The 24660-nt window shown below is 46.1% G+C and overlaps 1 long non-coding RNA gene across 1 annotated transcript; it reads left to right on the top strand.

The window, feature by feature from the left end:
• The first annotated feature begins 9629 nt into the window (after positions 1–9629).
• LOC127298386 (uncharacterized) lies at positions 9630–10304 on the top strand. Its single transcript, XR_007849728.2, has 3 exons — positions 9630–9704; positions 9785–9889; positions 9991–10304. It is a non-coding gene; the product is annotated as an uncharacterized lncRNA (long non-coding RNA).
• The last annotated feature ends 14356 nt before the right edge of the window (positions 10305–24660 follow it).

Consider the following 24660-nt stretch of genomic DNA (forward strand, 5'->3'; position numbering starts at 1 on the left):
GATGCGAAGATGAACTGCGGAAATGAAAAGGAGAGGTTGAAGTTGGAGAAAATGTTAGAGGATCACAACAAACTGTTGTACCCAAATTGCGAAAATGGTCGAGAAAAAGCTGGGTACCACGCTGGAATTGCTGCGATGGAAGGCGAGAGAATGGTACTTCGACAAGGGATTTGAAAAGTTGCTGAAAATAATAAAGAAGATGCTTCCGGGGAGAACGTGTTGCCCTCTAGCACGTACGAAGCAAAGAAGGTTGTCTGCCCTCTAGGATTAGAGGTGCGAAGATACATGCATGCATCAATGTTGCATCCTCTACCGGGGAGTACGAGAATTTGAATGCATGCCCGGTATGTAGTGCATTGAGGTATAAGATCAGGCGAGATGACCCTGGCGATGTTGAGGGTGAGTCCACCCCCGGGAAGAGGGTTCTGCGAAGGTGATGTGGTATGCTCCTATAATACCACGGTTGAAACGTTTGTTCCAGAATAAAGAGCATGCCAAGTTGTTGCGATGGCACAAAGAGGACCGTAAGAAAGATGTGATGCTTTGAGACACCCCGGCGACGGGTCGCGGTGGAGAAAAATCGACGAGAGAGTTCAAGTCATTTTCAGATGACGCAAGGAACTTAAGATTTGGTCTAAGTACAGATGGCTTTAATCCTTTCGGGAGCAGAGCTCCGGTCATAGCACTGGCCGGTGACTCTATGTATCTATAACCTTCCTCCTTGGTTGTGCATGAAGCGGAAGTTCATTATGATGCCGGTGCTCATCCGGGGCCCGAAGCAACCCGGCAACGACATTGATGTGTACCTGAGGCCATTGGTTGAAGAACTTTTAGAGTTGTGGCGTGACGAAGGTGTACCTGTGTGGGATGAGCACGAACAAAAGGAATTTAACCTACGAGCGTTGTTATTTGTAACCATCAATGATTGGCCTGCTCTTGGTAACATTTCAGGGGCAGTCAAACAAGGGATACAATGCATGCACACCTTGTTTAGGTGAGGCCGATAGTATTTATTTGGGAAACAAGAATGTGTGCACAGGGCATCGTCGATTTCTTCCAAAACAACATCACGTAAGAAAGAGAGGAAAGCATTTCGGAGGTGAGGCAGATAACCGAACCAAGCCTACCCGCCCTAATGGGGAAGTTATATATGATATGGTCAAGGATTTAGAAGTGATCTTTGGAAAGGGTCCCGGCGGACAATCTGTTCCGCATGATGTTGACGGACACGTACCCATGTGGAAGAAGAAGTCGATATTTTGGGAGCTACCCTACGGAAATTCTTAGAGGTTCACTCTGCAATCGACGTGATGCACGTGACGAAAAATCTTTGCGTGAACCTGCTAAACTTCTTGGGCGTGTATGGGAAGACAAAAGATACACCGGATGCACGGCGGGACCAGCAAAGTATCCACGAAGGAAACAACTCGAATCCAGAGAAGTATCAAGGTCCTGCCCGGCTATGCTCTTACCAAAGAGGAGAAGGAGATCTTTTTTGAAGTCTGAGTAGCATCAAGGTCCCGTCGGCTTCTCGTCGAATATAAAGGGAATAATAAACATGTCGGAGAAAAAGTTTCAAAACCTAAAGTCTCATGACTGCCACGTGATTATGACACAATTACTTCCGGTTGCATTGAGGGGCTTCTGTAGGAAAATGTTCGAGTACCCATTGTGAAGCTATGTGCGTTCCTCAATGCAATTTCTCGAGAAGGTGATCAATCCACTTACTCTACAAAATTCTGAAGGATGTGGTCCAATGTCTAGTCAGCTTCGAGTTGGTGTTCCCACCATCCTTCTTCAATATTATGACACATCTCCTAGTTCACCTGGTCGAAGAGATTGGCGTTCTCGGTCTGTATTTCTACACAACATGTTCCCCTTTGAGAGATTCATGGGAGTCTTAAAGAAGTACGTTCATAACCGTGCTAGGCCGAGAAGGAAGCATCTCCAAGGGCTATGGAACAGAGGAGGTCATTGAGTTTTGTGTTGACTTTATTCACGACCTTAAGCCGATCGGTGTTCTGAATCGCGCTATGAGGGAAGCTGCGTGGAAAAGGCACGCTAGGAAAGAAATCAGCAACGTGTATGGACGGACATTCTTTCACTCAAGCACACTACACAGTTCTACTTAATTCCATCTTGGTGGCTCCGTACAAAGAGGAACACAAGGAGATCTTACGCTCTAAATACCGGAGCAACGTGAAGATTGGATTGATGGAGAACACATGAAGACTTTCGGCGGTTGGTTGCAAACACGTCTCATGAATGTCACCGATGACGAGCAGCTGTACTTGTTGGCCAAGCAACCATCTTCTACTATATCGACTTTTCAAGGGTACGAGATTAATGGGAACACATTTTACACTTTCGCCCAAGACAAAAAGAGCACCAACCAAAACAGTGGTGTCCGCTTTGATGCGAGAAGATGGCAATGGGAACAAGGTCACATATTATGGGTACATAGAGGAGATATGGGAACTTGACTATGGACCTAATTTCAAGGTCCCTTTGTTCCGGTGTAAATGGTTCAACCTGAAAGACGAGTACAGGTAGACCCGCGATGCGGAATGACTACAGTGGATTTCAAGAATCTTGGGTACGACACCGAACCATTCGTCCTAGCCAGTGAAGTGGCTCAGGTTTTTTATGTGAAGGATATGTCTAGCAAACCGAAAAAAGAAAAGAAAGGCAAGAGGACACATCATACGATGAGCCAAAGCGGCACATAGTTCTTTCAGGAAAAAGAAACATCGTGGGAGTAGAGGACAAGACAGACATGTCGAGAAGATTATAATAAGTTTGACGATATTCCACCCTTCAAGGTAAAAATTGACCCAAGCATCATCTTAAACAATGAAGATTGTCCATGGTTGCGTCGCGATGAAGAAAGGGAAACGAGGCGAAGAAAACTCGAGAAGACTAGAGGAGATGGAGTATAACTTGTGTATCTCAATATGGAAATCACTTTTGTGTAATGATGTTCTTGTATGTAAGATATTAACAATGGAGATGGTTGGCTTGTTTTACTAGTTAAGTCACGGGCTTGCAGGGAAATTTTTCGAGGCGGAACTTCCGAAGATGCCATAGGGCGTGTGCACCAAGGGCATCTTCGACAAGTTCCGCCACGGAGATTTCCCAACCCTTTCCCCAACATTGTTAGAGGAGATGGAGTCTTCCACGGGCTTGCAGGAAATTTTTCCAAGGCGGAACTTCCGAATATGCCATATATAGGGCATGTGCACCAAGGGCATATTCGAGAAGTTCCGCCACGGTGATTTCCCAACCCTTTCCGCAACATTGTTAGAGGAGATGGAGTCTTCCACGGGCTTGCAGGGAAATTTTTCCGAGGCGGAACTTCCGAAGATGCCATAGGGCGTGTGCACCAAGGGCATCTTCGACAAGTTCCGCCACGGGAGATTTCCCAACCCTTTCCACAACATTGTTAGAGGAGATGGAGTCTTCCACGGGCTTGCGGGGAAATTTTTCCGAGGCGGAACTTCGAAGATGCCATAGGGCGTGTGCACCAAGGGCATCTTCGACAAGTTCCGCCACGGGAGATTTCCCAACCCTTTCTTCCATCCATGGTGATGAAACTCTCCATCCATGTTGGCTTGTTGAGCTGCTTCCCATGGTCTATCGATGCTCCTTTTATAGGCCGAGCGTCCTTATCCTGCCGACAGACTTTAGTACCGGTTGCGGACACGAACCGGTACTAAAGGTTACCCACGCGTCCTTATCCCACCGACGGGCGTCGTGCGCTACATACTTTATCTCATCGAGCAGGGCGTCCTTATCCTGCCGACAGCTTTAGTACCGGTTGCACCTACCAACCGGTACTAAAGGTTACCCACGCGTCCTTATCCCACCGACAGGGCGTCCTTATCCTGCCGACAGCTTTAGTACCGGTTGCACCCACCAACCGGTACTAAAGGTTACCCACGCGTCCTTATCCCACCGACAGGGCGTCCTTATCCTGCCGACAGCTTTAGTACCGGTTGCACCCACCAACCGGTACTAAAGGTTTGCCTCTGTCTTCCCGCCTATTTTCTTCCCACGCTTTCCAGGCATGAGGAGGGCGGTCCGCCTCCTTCGAACTTCAACGAGGCCGGCCGTCGGCTGTGGTGGCGCGGCCGAACTCTCCAGGGCGTCATGGCCTACCGTGGCCCCCGCCTGCGCTACCCTCAGTCCCAGCCCACGCGTGCTCACCCGCCGACCGGAGAGTACCGCGACCCCGATGCCAGCGACGATGATGACGGCGACTACGACGACTACAGTGGCGACTACTACAGGGCTAGGCACGAGTATGACTGAATGACTCCAACAGTAGAATTTGGCCATGTATCTTTAATTTTCAGTTAAGCTATGTACTTTTAATTCGAGTTCAATCGTAATAAAAATTTATTCCCGCCCTTTCTTTCTCGCCTTTTTTCTCCCACGCGCGGCGTCGTGGCGGGAAAGTTTCCTGCGCGACGTCGTGGCGGGAAAGTTTCCTGCGCGACGTCGAGGCGGGAAACTTTCCCGCGCGAACGGCGTCGTGGCGGGAGTGTAAAGAAAGAAATATAAACAATAAATAGAAAAGAAAATAAATAGAAAAGCAATATAAAAAATAAATATAAAAGAAACAGAAAAGAAAATAAATAGAAAAGCAACAGAAAAAAGAAATAGAAAAGAAATAGAAAGGAAAATAAAAAAGAAAAGAAACAGAAAAAGAAAAGCAACGAAAAGAAAATAAATAGAAAAGCAATAGAAAAAATAAAATAGAAAAGAAACAGAAAAAAATAAACAGAAAACCAACAGAAAAAAGAAATAGAAAAGAAATAGAAAAGAAAATAAAAAAAGAAAAGAAACAGAAAAAGAAAAGCAACAGAAAAGAAAATAAATAGAAAAGCAATAGAAAAAATAAATAGAAAAGAAACAGAAAAAAAAATAAATAGAAAAGCAACAGAAAAAAGAAATAGAAAAGAAATAGAAAAGAAAATAAAAAAGAAAAGAAACAAAAAGAAACAGAAAAAGAAACGAAACGAAAAGAAAAAGAAAAGAAACAAAGAAAGAAAAGAAAACAGAAAAAGAAAAACAAAAAACAAAAAAAAACCTTTGGTACCGGTTGGTACCACCAACCGATACGAAAGGCCTTTCGTGCGGTTGGTGGTACCAACCGGTACCAAAGGTTTTTCCCTGTAAAACACTTAGCCGCGCGGCCATCTTCTTCTCCATTCTCACACTTAGCCGTGCCGCGCCGTTCGCACCCACGCCGCACCGCCGCGCACCCACGCCGCGCCGCCATCGGAGCCACGCCGCGCCGCCATCCGAGCCACGCCGCGCCGTCCGCAGCCACGCGGTCGCCGTCGCCGTCGCCGCGCCCGCAGGTAAGTCCGCCGCTCCTCCCGGCCTTCTTCCCTCCCCGCTCGCACGCGCGCGCACATCCGGCGTCGGCGCCGCCGCTCGCCTCACCACGCCCGCCGTGCCCGACGTCGCCTCGGCCACGCTCCGCCGTTCCCCGACGCTCGCAGACGCCCACGCCGACGACGCCAAGCCGCACTCTGCGGCCGTCGACACCACCCTTAGGGTGTTCGACGAAATGCCGCAGACGCCCACGCCCATGCCCCTGCCCCTGCGCTGCCGCTGCGTGCCCTGCCCGTGCCGTGCCGCTGCCGCTGCCGTTGCCGTGCCGTGCCCTGCCCGGTGCCGTGCCCTGCCCGTGCCGCTGCGCTGCCGCTGCGTGCCGCTGCCCGTGCCACCGCCGTGCCCTGCCGTGCCTGCCGGGTGCCACTGCCCGTGCCGCTGCCGTGCCGTGCCACTGCCCGTGCCAGCTGCCGCTGCCGTGCCCTGCCCGTGCCGTGCCGCTGCCGCTGCCGTGCCCTGCCCGTGCCCTGCCCGTGCGCTGCGCTGGCTGCCACTGCCCGTGCCGTGCCGCTGCCATTGCCGCTGCCCTGCCGTGCCGTGCCCCCTTTGCCGCTGTGCTGCCGTGCCCTGCCCGTGCCTGCCCGCTGCCGTGCCCTGCCCGTGCCACCTGCCATTCTGCCGTGCCACTGCCGTGCTGCTGCTGTGCCCTGCCAGTGCCCTGCTGTGCCACTGCCCATTTGCCGTGCCACTGCCTGGCCGTGCCGTGCCGCTTGCCCCTTGAGATCAATAGTACTCATAAAAGTGAACAACTTGGTTAAAGTCAACCTTGCTGATTCAAAGTCAAACTCTTAATATAAGCATGCAAAGTGGCAACTTTGAAACAAATTTTAGATTTCCCCAAATTTTGGAATATTCACAAACCGCCGCGACATAGAGAGAATAGCGAGAGGAGGAGCGCCGAGTGTTAGGGATAGGGTATGAAGCGGAGCCGAGTCCGTGGAGGTGCCGCCGTGTCATAGAGAGAAGAGCGAGAGGAGGAGCGCGAGTACATAAACATATGAACATCACAAGGTGAAATCTGGATAGATAGAAAGTACCACAACTAAGTTTTCTTAAGGGCATGATTGTGTTTTTGTTTGGCATATTCATTTCAAAAGGAGGGCATATGTGTTTGTATTTCACATGATTATGCTATTAATTGCTTTCTTAATTTTGCAGTGACATTGAGGTATGGAGTACGGCACCTTCGTCCGAGATGAGGAGGGGAAGAAGCGGTGCAGCGATTGATCTATGAGAGTGCCCGTGGTCCGGAACCCGACGATGGAGATGACAACGAGTACCCCGACTTTCTGAATGATTTTGGCGAGGGACTTGAGTACGAACAAGTTAGAAAAGACAATGAAGTGTCCATCACAAACTCCGGCGAGGTGTATATCTATGTATCAATTAGTCTGTGTTCATCCCTAGATGCATTCATTTATTTGTATTGCACTTATTAACGAATAATTTTTTCTTTTAGCCTTACGGATCATCGAGCAAGTCTGTTAGAACAAAACGAGGCCCGACGCGGGTGCTAAAGGGCGAGGGCAGGTTAGCCCTCACGGCATTCAAGGCTAATGGTGAACCGTGGAGCCCAAGGAGTTTTGCCGCAAATTTACAAGTCAATCCGGAGTTATTGTTAGGGACCATGTACCGATCAGCATTCAAGAGTGGCATAAGCCGAAGAACCCGGAGAGTGGTGCTACTTATGTCAACGACGGCATGAAAAAATTTCTTTGGGAAACGCTGCGACAAAGTTCAGCCTACCGGAAGACATGACGGAAGGCCGAAGGATAAAGTCAAGGAATGGACATGGAAGAAGATGGCCATACAATTCCAGAGCTTCAAGAAAAATTTATGGGACAAATATAAGAATGAAGATCCAAAAGATTCGATGATAATACCGAAAATCTAGTGAAGATAAAAGATCACCGGGCCGCATTTAAGGAGTATAAGAAATCGTCTAAGTTTGTGTCCCGATCGAAGAAAAATACCGAAAATGCTGCAAAGAAGAAACTTCCGCATCATTTGGGGTCGGTGGCTACAAGAGTGCCATTTCGAAGTGGACAGCGTTTGAGAATAAACTGATGGATCATGGAATCACTCCACAGACATGGGACTGGCCCGAACGGTCCAAGTTCTGGTTGTTCGCTCATGGGGCAGGGTTGGACCCAAAGACAGGGTTGATCGTTGCGAAGGGAAAATGGAAGGAAAAAATTGAGGCAATTGTACCGAAGCTTGTAGATGCAATTGAAAAGGTCGAGAAAGGGAGAGTACATTCCCGATCGAGAGAATGACGAGCTGACACTCGCTACGGGAACCCCGAACATGTTGGACGGGTACGAGCTCGCCCAGTCTCACCATGAAGGAAGCATGGCCGGACAGCGCCGACACTTATAGAAGCCGTTCGCGAAAGAAGAAGAAGGACGCCGACATTGTAACGGAGTTGTTATCTAGGGTGGAGGCTCTTGAGAGAAATCGAGAGGGCACCTGATCAGCCGCTGTTTCTACGGGATCCACAAGCCGATGCTGCCCCATCTCAGCGAAGAAGCGGTGTCGGTTCCTCGCATCTTGACGGATGTGGAGGAAGCTACCCCGTGGATTATGTCACGGAGAAGACAGATTGCGAGCTACATATGTTAATCAGGACCGCGTACGTTAAGGTGGCGGTCGGCTATGTGTACCCAAGTGAAGATGGAGCAATGCACCATCATATGCCCATTCCACCTGGTTGTGTTCGTGTCGGGGTGGATGAAGTTGTTTCGGGGTTTGAAAAAGTGGAGCTTGATATTCCTAGAGGTGAAGATGAGAGGACACCGGGCGATGTCAAGCACGGTTTCGCCCTATGGCCGAAGAAGTACGTCGTCCTTTTGCAAAGGCCACCGACTCCTACACATGAGCAGCAAATGCCATCGACTCCTCCTGGTGGCAGTCCTGGTGAGCAGCCAAGTCCACACCTACACGAGAGGGACCCCAGCGTGAGTCCACCATCTCGAGATCCTCCGCGTAAGACAGCGTCCGTTAAGCGGAACGATGCGCCGCCTAGGAAGAAAGCTAGAAAGGAGAAACAACTGCCGCCTCCCGAGAAGTTACCTTGGGAAAAAACTCCCGGAGGAAAACGCGGAGGCCGTTCAGGCCGAGGTGAAGAAATTTTTGCACCGAAAGTGCCGGAGATACCTTTCGAGAAGACACTAGATCGGGAGAAAGTTGTGCGTACCGTTGACAATCTATATGACCTGTACCATCGCCGCCATCCGACTATGCGCGTTCTATTGAAAGGTCGTATGACAAGATGATCGAGGCGACAAAACCCGTTAAATCGGGTATCGGGGAGATAAAAGGGATACACGGTGTCTACCAGCTCGGACAACAACCCGTTCAATCGGTCGCCCCTCTCAAGGTGTTGGACGGGAAGACCGTTCAAAGTTCTCGACAAGACGCATGGCGATTACGCCTTAGCTGAACGAGCATATCGGTTTGTTCAAGGGAAAGATTTGGTCGAGAATCTCAGGAAGGTACCAACATGTATGCGTAACTTGCATTCGTGGTACCTTAAGGCCTCAAAGGAAGGGATCGAGACTATCATGGTGCGAGTTAGGGAAGAGCACTACTTCCAGGGAATCTTGTGTGAACGTTGACTTCGCCGAACTCTTTCGGTTATACAATCTCCGGGCCCTCGACAAATCAATCATCGGTTGCTATTGTCTACGTAAGTGATTTATTTATTTAATTTGAGAAGTCGTTCATTGTCTGCAGATTATAATCTTTTGTGCGCTATATTATGCAGATCAAAGATGCTCGAATGCAAAAGGGACGATATCACTGACATTGGGTTCATTGACCCGAACACAATGCATGTCAAAACCATAGATGATCCCCTCTATAACAAGGATACACCGCAGACTTTGCTAAGGTTTTTGAAGCGACAACGTGACAAAAAGCTAATACTTTGGCCTTACAACTTCGAGTGAGTCTTCTTGTCTTATAACACATTATATTTTGCTCACCGTATGTCAAAATTTTAACTAATGACTACATATTGAAACGTGCGTAGGTTTCACTTTATTCTTCTCGTCATCAATTTGGAAATTGGAGAAGTTGAAGTCTTGGACTCACTAAGCAAAGAAAAGGATCTATACGTGTCTTGTTTTTTAATGCTCGAAGGTAATTTTAATTCTTATCGGTTTGTTTCGTTAATTTCCTGCTTTGAACTAATTGATGACTCTTTTATGCTTTTTCTTTTGTCGAGCAGCGTATGGCAAACTTTCATCAAGGAAGATACGTCCCGTGAATGGCCACCGAAGCTGCGATGGCGTGCGAAAGTAAGTAGTACTACCTAGGTCCACACACCTTTCAATTATCATACTTGACTATTGTTTGATTGAATTATATTCTTGTAAAGAAATGCCCGCAACAACCTCCGGGGACCGATCTCTGTGGATTCTTCGTTTGCGAGTACATCCGCAGAATTGTCAACGAGAGAACGAATAATGAAAGAAATAAAGAGGTACAAAAACAATCTTCACAAATTTGTTTTGTTATCATAAGTTGTGCTGAGTTTCAGTAATAGTTGTTTCATGTATTCATTTGTATCTTATTCTTTTATAGTTGGCAAGAAAGCGGAACAAGCTCTCAATTGATGACCGCTTCATAGCAATAGGCGAGGAATTGGCGGGATTTTTCCTTCGGGACGTCATACCACCACTCGCAGAGCACCACAATGAATGAAGATGTACATGTTACATATATCGTTGACTCGAAGAGTACCACTATGCTACATGTAATAGACATATATAGAGTACGCCTCGGAGAGCACCACTATGCATGAAGATCGATCTTCATGCATAGTGCTACTTAATTTGCGATCTCATGCAATAACATGTGTGTTATATTATATGCACCAACTTGCTATGCATCATCTTGATCTTCATGTACTACCTAAACCCAAACGCGTTTCTGGTGCATCGACGCGATATGAATCAAACCGATATCCCTAAACCTCTCCAAAACCCTAAAAAGCCAATTCTCTGCCGGCGAAGATTTGGGAAAATTCCCTGCCGCGGGGGGAACCTTTGGTACCGGTTCGTATTACCAACCGGTACCAAAGATCCTTAGCCCTGAGCTCTCCTGGTGGCCCACGTGGAGGCCCGTTTTATACCGGTTCGTAAGCAACCGGTACGAAAGAGGGGGGGGCTTTAGTGCCGAATAATTTGTACCGGTTGCAAAACCGGTACGAATGGCCCTCTGGAACCGGTATAGATGAGCGTTTTTCTACTAGTGATCCAACACGTTGTCCAATTCTCCAAGCTTTAGGACCTCCTCTTGACACCATCCATTTGGAAAATGACACTCCGGAGTCTCAGACCCAATCATATCGAAGTTCACCAACAATGAATGCTATTCAGACAAATTGGTATGCAAGATGAAAATTTTGGGCCTCACCACATCCTCGATGGATCCATGTCTTCCTTGGTGTGGAAATTGTGGACGCAGCCCAAATGCAAAAATTTTGCATATTTGATTCTTCAAAATATAGTGTGGAAAAAATCGACGATGGATAGGTCTGAGCGATGAGGATGGCAAAATTGTGGCCTTTGTAAGATTTGCAATAAAGTGCCCAAATTGGCCGCACATCTCCTCTTCAAATGCAGGTTCACTGTAGACTTTGTTCCAACCTAAAGACTTGGCTTGGATTAGATGATGTAGAGCATAGATATTGGCATACCAGGGACACCATGAAGGATTGGTCATTTGGTGGACTCACGTCATCCACAAGAATCCACAAGAATGGTGAATCGAGAAGGCAATGACTTTGCTTGACATGTTTGTTGGCATGTGAAATTTGAAAGGAGTACAATGCCCATGTATCCCGAAAAAATTCCTTAACTTCTATCAAGTTAGTTTCAAAAATTAAAGAGGACACGGCAATACGAGGTCTCAACAGGGGGCTATAGTGTTGAGTACGTAATGCCGCGATGGTAGACTTTTATTTTTTGACCTTAGTCCTTGCCAATGGTGTGTTGTTTGATTCCCAGCCATGCTTTGTCAAGGCTGAGCTTGGCAAGTGTGGCAACCATAAAAATATGGCTAAAAATATGAAAGCCATAAAGTCTAACAAAAGTTGGAGAAAAAACCACATCGTAATACATAGACCATATTGTATGATAAAATGCGCAACATCGTGTGGCCAAAATCAAATATATATGCTAAATTGCCAAACTCTAGCTTGGTAAAATGTCGCTAAACGAACACCACAACCTTGTTTTTAATCAATAAAAATAGCAGAAAAGGAAGTACTACTCAGTCAAACTAATTAATGTGCGCACGCAGCAATGATCAAGCAGCAAGAAAGTACCGACCTGACGTGGTGCTTCATTTCGGGCTAGAATTTACACTTTCCACGTTACTTGTTCCGGCGCCAGCACCCAGCAGCCAGCTGCCTCTGCCGTCTCTGCCTGCCTCTGGGAACTCTTTAGTTCACTGTCGCTACGGCGTACGCCAGGCCGCCCAGCCGGCCGGCAGCTACCTACACTAGCACGTACTACGTACCTTCCTGACTCTGGCCTTCTTCACTCCACTCGTGTAGCAGATACAGCTCGGCGTACGTGCCTGGATTTGCCATTGCACCACGTAGCTGATCCTCGACTGACCTCTGCAGCTAGCTATGGCTCTCAATCATGGCGCCTGGGGCAAGTCTTAGCTAGTGCCGGCCGGCGAAATCGAGCCGATAATGTACGTAGTGCGATGGGACCGTTACTGGGATATAGCTCTAGCTCTTCACCGCCCAATCGGCCAGCTAGGGTTTGGGCCATCCTCGCTGGCTCGCTGCCTACTCGTCGTCGTCCACGGCTAGGTTGACGAACTCTGGCGTAGCCCATGGCCGGATAGGGCCAGGGCACCACAGACGTCGGAGCTGCGGGCGCTGGCGCAGCAGTAGTGGATTCACGCAGTTGGACGGCGAGGCCTTGCCACTCGGCTATGGCCTCCAGCTTCGATGCGGCAATGCCCAACTTGAGGGCCTCGTCGTCATCTAGCTCGTATGGCTGGTAGGGGAGCTCTGCCTCGTTCTTCAGACTTCAGGGTGGCCGTATGTTCATATATGCTCCCTCGCGAGGAGGCTGAGGTAGTCGAGGGTGTCGTCTCATGCGTTACAACACGCTTGACAATTAGCGACGATTTTTTTTTCGATAAAGGAAATATGATACCAATTACACCCAGCCTCTGCAATAACGCACCACCCTAATGGTACTACGGATGCACACAGCCAAAAAAAGAAAAAGAAAAGTAAGAAATAAAAGTCCCGCTACAGTATCTCGGGCCTAACAACAGCAATACATCCACCGCCATGACAACACCTGAATTACAGTCTCTCCAAAAAACAACGCCTCCAAGAAGGAAACACTGCTCAAACACCGTCGTCGCCCGATCAAAGACCTTGGGTTTTCACCCTGAAGATAGTCCCCACTCTCAAAATAATGCCTCCACCAAGGTCACTGCCAGACACAACCAGTTAAGGCCAGACCTTGGGTTTTCACCCTGAAAGGTAGGACTCTGCGCTTTACATGTGTTGTCGCCCCCACTTTCAAACCGCTGCTGTGAAGCACGGACACCAAGCAAGCCCCCCAGCAGCGCGGAGACTTGAACCTCCCTTAGCTAGTCCTCCCCTCCGGCCTTCATGAAATTCTCTTCTTCCGACTTTCATCATAGATCCATAGTCACTTGATGTCAACACAGAAAAAGAGCTTCACGCCGCTCCCTCCAGAACCAAACGGTCGGAACAAACGCATGGGTGCGCACGACCGAATACCTCCGATCCAGCAAACTCCAGGCAAAACACTGTTACATTCGCCGACAGAGCCTTCCGGAACTCAACCCCCCGGCCAGATCACGAGTCCAGGCCTCTGGTAGGTCCTCCTCTTCATGCAAGAGAGGCCCTAGGACCGCCGACTTTATTCAGGTCGGACCCCCACGTTGGCGACCATCTCGGGCTGGCCAACCCAACCCTCCACCGGCGACACCATCGCCGGCTTCCATGCACCTCCATCTCGCCGCCGGATCGCGGTGATAGATCAAGGATCCACCACCACCAACCGCAGGCCTACCCTCTCCGGCGAAGAAGAGGGTCACCTCCTTCGTCGAACCCAAGGCTGCTGCCCCGGGCGCCCTCGTGTCGCGGAAGATGCCCGAGATCGCCTCCACGCACCGACGAGAGGCGGGGGTGGATGGCATGGCGCCGCCCACCACCAGCCCCTGCCGGAGTGCTGCGGGAAGCCGACGAGAGGAGGGACACCGCAGCGCCGCCCATCCCAAACGCGCCGGCCGGTCTGCCAGGGGACAGCCGACGGGAGGAGGGCCGCCGCCGTCGTCGCCCATCCCACGCGCGTCTGCTCCGCCATGAATCGAGGAGGTGGGATCCGGCCGCCGTTCTCCACACAGCGACGAGGAAGGGGGCCCGCCGCCGCCATGCCCCGAGGGACTTTGCCCCGGTGGCGCTACTGCCGGTGGCGGTGGCGGAGGGTGGAGGGAGAGGTTAGGGTTGGGGGCGGCCTGTTGGGTGTCGTGCGTGTTAATACTACCTAGTAGCTGAGAATCTTAGCGACGGAATTGGCCTGACGTTTAGCAGATCCATCAGCAGATGTCCTACACCATGAAAGATTCATGTTTCCAGGTCACATATCTGCCTTTGTCCCGTCAGACTTGGAAAAAAACAAAGGAAAACCCCTCAACGTCAATGATTGTCTAAATTTCACCGTTCGACGATGGGAGCCCCAAACACCCGCACCTCGGTAGGGAAGAGTCACAAGATTTGGGCTTTAGGTTGATCAACACATATGGACCCACCCACTATGCTGTTTACATACTTTTCTATATGGTGCGTCACGTTCTCAAACATGGACCCACAACTAGTTGCACAAGAGTCCAAGACCTATCACTAAAGGGGGCACATGTCAGGTGGAGTAATGACTATGCACACTTATACTGGACCTGCCACACTCAGGCCCGCCTATCAGATACCGACACATGTCTGAGGGTGGCCGTTCGGACCACCTGTCAGATAGAGAAGTGGCCCGGCCATTATTGTCACTGTGCCCTACCTTGACCTACATGTCAGTTGCGGAACCAACCTTTTTGCGCACATGCGCTTTCACATGTCTACTAGCCGATCTGGTCGAGAGCTATCAACCCTGCATGTCACTGTTGGTACAACGTGATGTACTATCGACTCCAGTTTAGTTGGTTATCTACAGAATATTAACCAACTCATTCACTTCAGCCGAGCTGGTTATGAAGGATTATTAAGTGGTTCACATACAAAGTATTAAGATTAATACATCATCGTACTCTCCCTATCGTCACTACGTTTCGCAAGAAGCAGCAGATTACCACTAAGCTGACCTCATTACCTTTATAAATCATCGAGGGTTTTGGTACCTGATACGTCCAAAACGTATCTACTTTCCCGAACACTTTTGCTATTGTTTTGCCTCTAATTTGTGTATTTTGGATGCAACTAACACGGACTAACGTTGTTTTCAGCAGAACTGCTCTGGTGTCTCGTTTTTGTGCAGAAATCCAACTTTCGGGAAAATCCTCGGAATTTATGCAGAAGGCCCTATTTTCCCAGAATAATGATGGAGCCAGAAGGACAATTGAGGTGGAGGCCCGAGGGCCCCACACCATAGGGCGGCGCGGCCCAGGGGGGGCCCGCGCGGCCCTGTGGTGTGGCCCCCTCGGCCGGCCTCCGACGCCCTCCTTCGGACTATTTATCGGCCTCAACCTAAAAACACACGGGGAGAAGTCGAAGTCGCCAGAAACCCTCCAGAACGCCGCCACATCGCGAAACTCCGTCGCGGGAGCCAGAAGTCTCCGTTCTGGCACTCCGCCGGGACGGGGAATTGGAGGAGATCATCGCCGCCATCACCGCCAACGCCTCTACATCAACCAGCCATGTTTCCCCCATCCATGTGTGAGTAATTCCCCCGCTGTAGGCCGAAGGGGATGGTAGGGATTGGATGAGATTGGTCATGTAATAGCATAAGATTGTTAGGGCATAGTGCCTAGTGTCCGTAATTGGTACTTTGATGATATTGTTGCAACTTGTTATGCTTAATGCTTGTCACTAGGGCCCGAGTGCCATGATCTCAGACCTGAACATGTTATTGTTTCATCATGATATTCATTGTTTATGGTCTTACCTATAAGTTGTATACACATGTCGCTGTCCGGAACCGATGGCCCCGAAGTGACAGAAATCGGGACAACTGGAGGGAATGGTAGCGATGTGAGGATCACATGTGTTCACGGAGTGTTAATGCTTTGCTCTGGTACTCTATTAAAAGGAGTACCTTAATATCCAGTAGTTTCCCTTGAGGCCCGGCTGCCACCGGCTGGTAGGACAAAAGATGTTGTGCAAGTTTCTCATTGCGAGCACGCACGACTATATATGGAACACATGCCTATTGATTGCTTTGTACTTGGACACCGTTTTATTATTATCTGCAAATGCCCTGCTAAGATTGTTACATGAGTTTCTCTCATCCATGCAACGCCCGTTCATCCGTCCCCGTGCCTACAGTATTTTAATCCTGCTGTTTACTAAAATCACTACTGCTGTCTTTGTTACTCTGCTGCTGTTATTTCACTACTGCTACTGCTATAAAACTGTTACTACTGATAAACCCTTGCGAGCAAGTCTGTTTCCAGGTGCAGCTGAATTGACAACTCCGCTGTTAAGGCTTCCAAGTGTTCTTTGTCTCCCCTTGTGTCGAATCAATAAATTGGGTTTTACTTCCCTCGAAGACTGCCGCGATCCCCTATACTTGTGGGTCATCAAGACTGTTTTCTGGCGCCGTTGCCGGGGAGCATAGCTTTATTTGGAAGTTCACTTGGATTAATATTGTTCGCTGCAAATTCTCCATCATGGGTAAACCTCGCGATACGAAGATCGCCATATTACCATCCACTACAAGAAAAGGTACAATTCTGAATACCTCTGCTGCTCTTGATTCACCATCTGTGATTGATAAACTTGTTTCACCGCCGCATGCTTCACATGCGGGTACTTCTGCTGAATCTGAAAACTCTCATAATATTGATAATGTTTCTGCTGTGCTTGATGATAGTGGTTCATTGGGATCCTTTCTAGATGCTACAATTGCTAGGTCTAGACAAATTGAAAATACTGAAACTCCTAATGCTACTACACCTGTTAGTTCACCTGAACTTGATTATTTTAGTGATGATCCTGAGGAAGATTATGTGGAGCTTAATGATGATTTTATTGAAAAATGCAATGCTACTACTGATGCAAGAAAAATTAAAAAGTTGCTTGCAGAACATGTTGTTAGATATAAACTGTCTCCTGATCCTAAGTTTGCCACATCTCCCATAAACATTAGGGATAAAGATTATGATTTTTCTCTTGATCTATCTCATATAGCTATTGTTGAGAAAACACCCTTTTGTGGTACTGAAAAAGAAAGTGTTGTTGAACACATGACTGAGTTATCTACTCTAAGTAGCTTGTTTTCTGATGATGTCAAGATGCGTACTTACTTTGTTGCTAAAATCTTTCCATTCTCATTAAAGGATGACGCTAAAACTTGGTATAATAATTTGCCACCTAATTCTATTAAAAGTCCGAAAGAATTTCTTGATGTTTTCTTCCGCAAATACTTTCCTGCTAGTGCTCAACATATTGCTTTGCAGAGAATTTATAATTTTGACCAGGGAGATGAAGAGAAATTGCCTGAGGCTTGGGCGAGATTTTGCTCTCTTATTAGAGCTCGGCTTTGAGCATGATCTGGAAAAGCATGATTTACTTGATATATTTTATAGTGGACTAACCATTGAGTCTAGGGCATACCTGGATAGTTGTGCTGGTTGTGTTTTCAGGAAAAGAACTCCAGACGACGCTGAAGAATTATTGGCTAAAATAAGCCGGAATCATGATGATTGGACTACGCCTGAACCAACTCCAACGCCAATATTGAAGAAGAGGGGTTTAATTAAATTGAATGATGAAGATATGAGGGAAGCCAAGAAGTCTCTCAAGGAGAAAGGTATTAAATCTGAAGATGTGAAGAATCTACCTCCCATAGAAGATATATGTGAGATAATTCCCCCTTCATCCATGATTGAGGTAAACTCCCTTCAACGCTTTACTAGGGAAGATATTCCGTATTCGAAACCTCCTGCACAGTGCTTAGATGAGTTTGATAATTATATTGTTAAGCAAGAAAATTTTAATATGAGAGTAGAGAATCATTTAATGGAAAATTCTCGAGCTATTAGTGAATTGCATAATATTGTGGAGAGAACCTCCAATGATGTTAAGATGCTTGTTAAACATTTTCATATGATTCAAACTCAAATTGATCAACTCACTAAAGTGCAAAATGACTTGTTAGGGAGTAATTCTAAAGAAAAACATGCTTATGAAGTAACGACTAGAGGTGGTGTTTCTACCCAGGATCCTCTATATCCTGAAGGGCATCCCAAAATAATTGAACAAGATTCTCAACGCATTGAACCTAGTGCTCATTCTAGGAAGAAAAAGAAGAAGAAACATAAAAATGTTGTAGAATCCTCTGGACCTGCTAATGATCCTAATAGTATTTCTATTTCTGATGCTGAAACTGAAAGTGGTAATGATAATGATAATGATAATGATAAGAATGATACTCCTGATAAAGAAGAGGTTGAAGAAGAACCTGAAAAGCATGCTAAAAATAAAAAGTACACTAAAGAAGACTTTATTGCTGAGAAACATGGTAATGAAAGAGAACCTTGGGTGCAAAAGCAAATGCCTTTTCCTGCTAAGAAACTAAAATCAAAGGAAGAAGAACACTATAATAAATTTTGTGATTGGATGAAACCTTTATTCTTGCAAATCCCTTTGACTGATGCTATTAAATTGCCTCCTTATTCAAAGTATATGAAAGATATTGTTACTAACAAAAGAAAAATCCCAAATGAGGAAATTTCCACTATGCTTGCTAATTACTCTTTCAATGGCAAAGTTCCAAAGAAGTTGGGCGACCCAGGTATACCTACTATTCCTTGTTCTATTAAGAATAATTATGTTAAAACTGCTCTATGTGACTTGGGAGCCGGTGTTAGTGTTATGCCTTTTTCTCTTTATAAGAGACTTTACTTAGATAAGTTGATACCTACTGATATATCTTTGCAAATGGCTGATAAATCTACTGCTATTCCTGTTGGTATATGTGAGAATGTTCCTGTTCAAGTTACTACTAACTGCTTGATATTAACTGATTTTGTTGTGTTGGAAATGCCTGAAGATGATAATATGTCTATTATTCTTGGGAGACCTTTTCTTAACACCGCAGGGGCTGTTATTGATTGCAATAAAGGAAAGGTTACTTTCAATGTTGATGATAGGGAGCATACCGTTTATTTTCCCAAGAGGATTGAGAAAGCGTGTGGAGTTAATACTATTTCTAATGTGAGAACTATCAAAGTGGGAACTATTGATTGTCCTATATATGAGCCTAAGGAAGAATATCAAACTCTCGTGATTGGATCCATATCAATACAATTCAAGGTAACATGATTGATTTGAGATTTATTTCTTCTTATGCTATGTAAAATTTATTTGGTGACAAGACTTGATCAACCTTGTTAACAAATACTTTTTATATGCATAGAGGAGGTAAACAACATATCTTTCTTCCTCCACTTGCTTTAGTTGCTGTAGCACTTTTAATTTGCAAAGTTCCTTAGTTATTTGGAGATTTCAAAAAATTTCCTGGCCAGTAATAATAAACTAAATACCCAGAAATGTGCATTTTTCAAAGTTTTCAAAAATTCACAAAAATTATACCGTTGGTCCTATTTTTCGACGAGGCACACAGGGAGCACCGAGAGGATGACTGTGGGGCACCGAGGGCGCCAAACCACAAAGCCGGCGCGGCCAAGGAGGTGGCCGCGCCACCATGTGGTGTGGGCCCCCCTTTGCCCCACTTTGTCATCTCTTTCTCCCAGCACCTTCTCTCTCCCGAAAAAACTCGTACCAGGTTCCTCTCTCTCGCGTTTTTGCTCCAGAGCTCCAGATTTCTCGATCTCTTTGCTCAGCCCAGATTTCCTGCTGAAATTTGGCACATTTGCTCCTTGGTATGTGACTCCTCCACCCATCCAAGTAGAATTTTGTTTGGTTGAGTATATCTTGAATATTTTGCTGCTGTAGGTAACATGTTTAGTGAGCTTGCATGCTTGTTCTAAGTGGTAGAAACTAGTTTTGATGCATGATTAGTACTCTAGCAAGTTCCTATGGTAGTTTCCCTCAATTATATGTCACCAAATCAAATTTTATATCATTTGTTAAAAATTTCAGAGAAGCTATGAAGAAGTTCAACTTTGGAGAGTTGTTCAAGAAAGGGACAACCAGCACCGGGAGGCCTTCTAGGGCCGCCACCCGGATTAGGCGATCATACAATGAAGACATCATCGCGCCTAGCTTCGCGCCCGAAGAGGACAACGGGGCTCCTAATGCTTCGTCTTTTCCATGCTATGATTTTCTTAGGAGTGCAGGGATATTGGAGGATTTCTTCACCCTTGTCAACAGGGCAGGGTTAACCACCTATGTGGGCGATGAAAGGGAGCAATACTACATGCTCACCAAGATCTTCGTCGAGAGTTTCCAGTTCAACAACAAACAATATGAGCCGACGGTTGCATTCAGGATCTATGGTAATCCTGTTACTATGCAATTGAAGGATTTTTGTCGTGCATTGGATATTGTCCCTGTAGGTACAGCAAGTAGGATCGATGACAACCCCCGGGACTTGTTGGAGCTCTATCGAGGGATCACCGATGATGATTGTCGCACCATTCAGCGGGGCAAGATAAGGAACATTCAACTCCCCGCCATTAAGTATTTTGCATACTATATTGCTACTAGCATTCTTGGTAGGGAGAACACTAGCAACATTTCTAGTTACCATCTTGCTTTCTTGAATATTGCACTTCTTGGTCGGACATCCTATCACCTTGGTGCTCTTATTGCTCGCCGCGACTACCAGGGGGCCTATTTTTGGAGGAACTATCGCATGCTGCGTTTTAACATATCTAAATCTTCCTATTGATCCTAATGATGTGCCATTGGCCCCTAGGAGACTCGATATTACTGCTATGAAGAGTCATCATTTTGTTACCACTGACTCTACTTTAGATAATATGGTTTATAGAATGTTGTTTTCTGACGGGGATGAGAAAGAAATTCCTTTTCCCCAACCAGGTTTGTTCAGTATTGACAGGCAATCATGGTCGTGCACTAAGGAGGAAGTGGATGAACATTTGAAGATAAAAGACTTCCACCAGTAACATGACTCCGAGGACGCCGGGGCCTCCTACGACCACACCGTCACGTATCCGGTTGCTTCTTCTAGCACATACCCGGAATACGATCCATCTTCGTCATACTACGGAGACACTACCTCATGGGATCGATGGGATTGAACTCCACTTAGGCCAAAAGCCTAAGCTTGGGGGGAGGTATACCGGCATCACTCATTCTTTGCATATTATGGTTGCTGGATACTTGCACATACTTGTTTTGTTCGTTTGAGTGGTTTTCTAATGAGAGGAAGATGATATTTGGGGAAGTGCTGCCTGAAAACAGATTCTGGAACGTTACCGTAAAGATTCTCAAAAATAGCCAGAGCGTTATTTTGAGCTGCCAATTTTTGTGCAGGTTCCCCAGGTTGTTATCTAACTTTCATTAGTTGAACACTTTTCTATCTGAGCAACGTAAGATTTTTGTAAAAATCGATTTCTGTACTGCTGTCAGGTTTTGGCAGATTTCTGCCATCTCGCTTTTCTGCGTTTCTTTTAGTTTGCTATTTCTTGTTTTTGCTTTGTTTCCTCCCAAAACACAAAAAGACCAAAAATATTTCTGTTGTTTCTCTTCACCATTTGTTTGCTTTGGTTTCTTGCATTTGTTTCACTTTATTTGCTATTGCTAGTTTGCTATAAGAAAACCCAAAAAGATTTTGCTTTGTTTGCTTGTTTCCTTTCGTTCTTGTTCTCAAATTCGAAAACACCAAAAATATTTGCTGTTCTTCTTTGGTTTGTAAAGTTCTTTATGAGTTCAATGGTCTTCGGTGGCTGGAGCGTGGTTTTCATTTCATATTATCCAAGCTACACAAGTGAAAAGGCAATAATGACGATCTACGACAATCTGATTGTGGTGAGAGGCTGGTATGAACTCTATTTGTTTTCATTTTTGTACATATACTCATCCATGTGAGCATGCTTAGTTGGTTCATGTGAGGTATATGTTATTTGAGAAAGTCTAGTAGTTTATGGTCTCTCATGTTTAGCTCCAATTTATTAATATGAGTAGCATGTCATGGATGTTTGCTTGCATTGTTTTATTCATAAGTAAGTATGGCATTGTGGTATCCTCCTCTGAATAATTCATTTATATCGACTTGGCACATGCTCACGCATGCATATGACTGAACAAAAAGTCAATTAAGCCTCGATGATTTATATTGCTTCAGAGTTCTTGTATCACTTTTATGCCTCAGTTAATTTATTTTGCCGCAAGCATGATTATGACAGTTACTGCTCTCTTGATTTGTCGCTCCCTAGTCTATTGCTAGCCTTCACTTGTACTGAGCGGGAACGCTGCTCGTGCTTCCAAACACCTGAAAACCAAGTTGTTCCAAAAGTGTCCACCATAAATACCTATGCATGGCATTTCAAACCATTCCAAGTAAATTCTCGTGCGCTACCTTTAAAACCTTCAAAATGCTTCTCAATTTGTGTTTTATGTTTCATAGCTCATGAGGAAGTATGTGGTGTTTAGCTTTCAACCTTGCCATTCACTTTTGACGGACTCTCACATGGACTAGTGGCACATCCGCTTATCCAATAATTTTGCAAAAAGAGCTGGCAATGGGATTCCCAGTCCCGAATTAATTAACTTAATAGACACTCCTCCATGGTTTGTGATTGTTGGACGGCACCCGAAGGATTCGGTTAGCCATGGCTTGTGTAAGCAAAGGTTGGGGGGAGTGTCATCATCATAATAAAACTAAAATAAAAAGGCACTCCTTCATGGTATGAGATTGTTGGCAGGCACCCGAGGATTCGGTTAGCCATGGTTTGTGAAAGAAATGTTGGAAGGAGTGCCAAATAAATATGCAATAATTCATGGGAGCCGCTCTTGAAAGTCCGGTTGGCGAGGTAGTTAGTGTACCCATTACCATTCGTTGACAACAACAAACACCTCTCAAAATAATTTTACTCCTGATTTATAAAAATGAAAAGCTCTAGCGCATGTTAATCCCTGCTTCCCTCTGCGAAGGGTCAATCTTTTACTTTTATGTTGTGTCTCCATTATTTCTTTGAGCACTATCTTGAGAGCACAACTGTCATTCTTAGTATAATATGCTTGTCTCAAAATATGATTAATTGTGGTATAACTTTGATGCTTTTATCTTTGACAATCACTACTTCTAGTCTTTCTATGAACTCCAGAGGTGCCCGGGCATTTATGTTTTGCCAATCAAATACAGGCAAGCGAGATACCACTTTATCATACTCTCTTATGAACATTGCAATCCTGCTTATATACATGATTCATGATGCTTATTATTAATTGTTGGTACCTCTCCATGATTGACATAGCTGTTAGATGATCTTATTTGCATGTATCTCATTATGAATTGCTTAAGTATTAGCCATAGCATGAGAATATATACATCATATGAGCAAATGTGTTCGTGAAAGTTCTTTTATCGCTCAGTTGTTAACTGAATTGCTTGAGGACAAGCAATAAGCTAAGCTTGGGGGGAGTTGATACGTCCAAAACGTATCTACTTTCCCGAACACTTTTGCTATTGTTTTGCCTCTAATTTGTGTATTTTGGATGCAACTAACACGGACTAACGCTGTTTTCAGCAGAACTGCTCTGGTGTCTCGTTTTTGTGCAGAAATCCAACTTTTGGGAAAATCCTCGGAATTTATGCAGAAGGCCCTATTTTCCCAGAATAATGACGGAGCCAGAAGGACAATTGAGGTGGAGGCCCGAGGGCCCCACACCATAGAGGCGGCGCGGCCCAGGGGGCCGCGCGGCCCTGTGGTGTGGCCCCCTCGGCCGGCCTCCGACGCCCTCCTTCGGACTATTTATCGGCCTCGACCTAAAAACGCACGGGGAGAAGTCGAAGTCGCCAGAAACCCTCCAGAACACCGCCACATCGCGAAACTCCGTCGCGGGAGCCAGAAGTCTCCGTTCTGGCACTCCGCCGGGACGGGGAATTGGAGGAGATCATCGCCGCCATCACCGCCAACGCCTCTACATCAACCAGCCATGTTTCCCCCATCCATGTGTGAGTAATTCCCCCGCTGTAGGCCGAAGGGGATGGTAGGGATTGGATGAGATTGGTCATGTAATAGCATAAGATTGTTAGGGCATAGTGCCTAGTGTCCGTAATTGGTACTTTGATGATATTGTTGCAACTTGTTATGCTTAATGCTTGTCACTAGGGCCCGAGTGCCATGATCTCAGATCTGAACATGTTATTGTTTCATCATGATATTCATTGTTTATGGTCTTACCTATAAGTTGTATACACATGTCGCTGTCCGGAACCGATGGCCCCGAAGTGACAGAAATCGGGACAACCGGAGGGAATGGTAGCGATGTGAGGATCACATGTGTTCACGGAGTGTTAATGCTTTGCTCCGGTACTCTATTAAAAGGAGTACCTTAATATCCAGTAGTTTCCCTTGAGGCCCGGCTGCCACCGGCTGGTAGGACAAAAGATGTTGTGCAAGTTTCTCATTGCGAGCACGCACGACTATATATGGAACACATGCCTATTGATTGCTTTGTACTTGGACACCGTTTTATTATTATCTGCAAATGCCCTGCTAAGATTGTTACATGAGTTTCTCTCATCCATGCAACGCCCGTTCATCCGTCCCCGTGCCTACAGTATTTTAATCCTGATGTTTACTAAAATCACTACTGCTGTCTTTGTTACTCTGCTGCTGTTATTTCACTACTGCTACTGCTATAAAACTGTTACTACTGATAAACCCTTGCGAGCAAGTCTGTTTCCAGGTGCAGCTGAATTGACAACTCCGCTGTTAAGGCTTCCAAGTGTTCTTTGTCTCCCCTTGTGTCGAATCAATAAATTGGGTTTTACTTCCCTCGAAGACTGCCGCGATCCCCTATACTTGTGGGTCATCAGTACCTGACAAGTGCTACATTGAGGTAGGATATAGATATACAATCATATAAAT

This window comes from Lolium perenne, chromosome 5 (genome assembly GCF_019359855.2).
Source record: "Lolium perenne isolate Kyuss_39 chromosome 5, Kyuss_2.0, whole genome shotgun sequence".
Classification (NCBI taxonomy): Eukaryota; Viridiplantae; Streptophyta; class Magnoliopsida; order Poales; family Poaceae; genus Lolium; species Lolium perenne.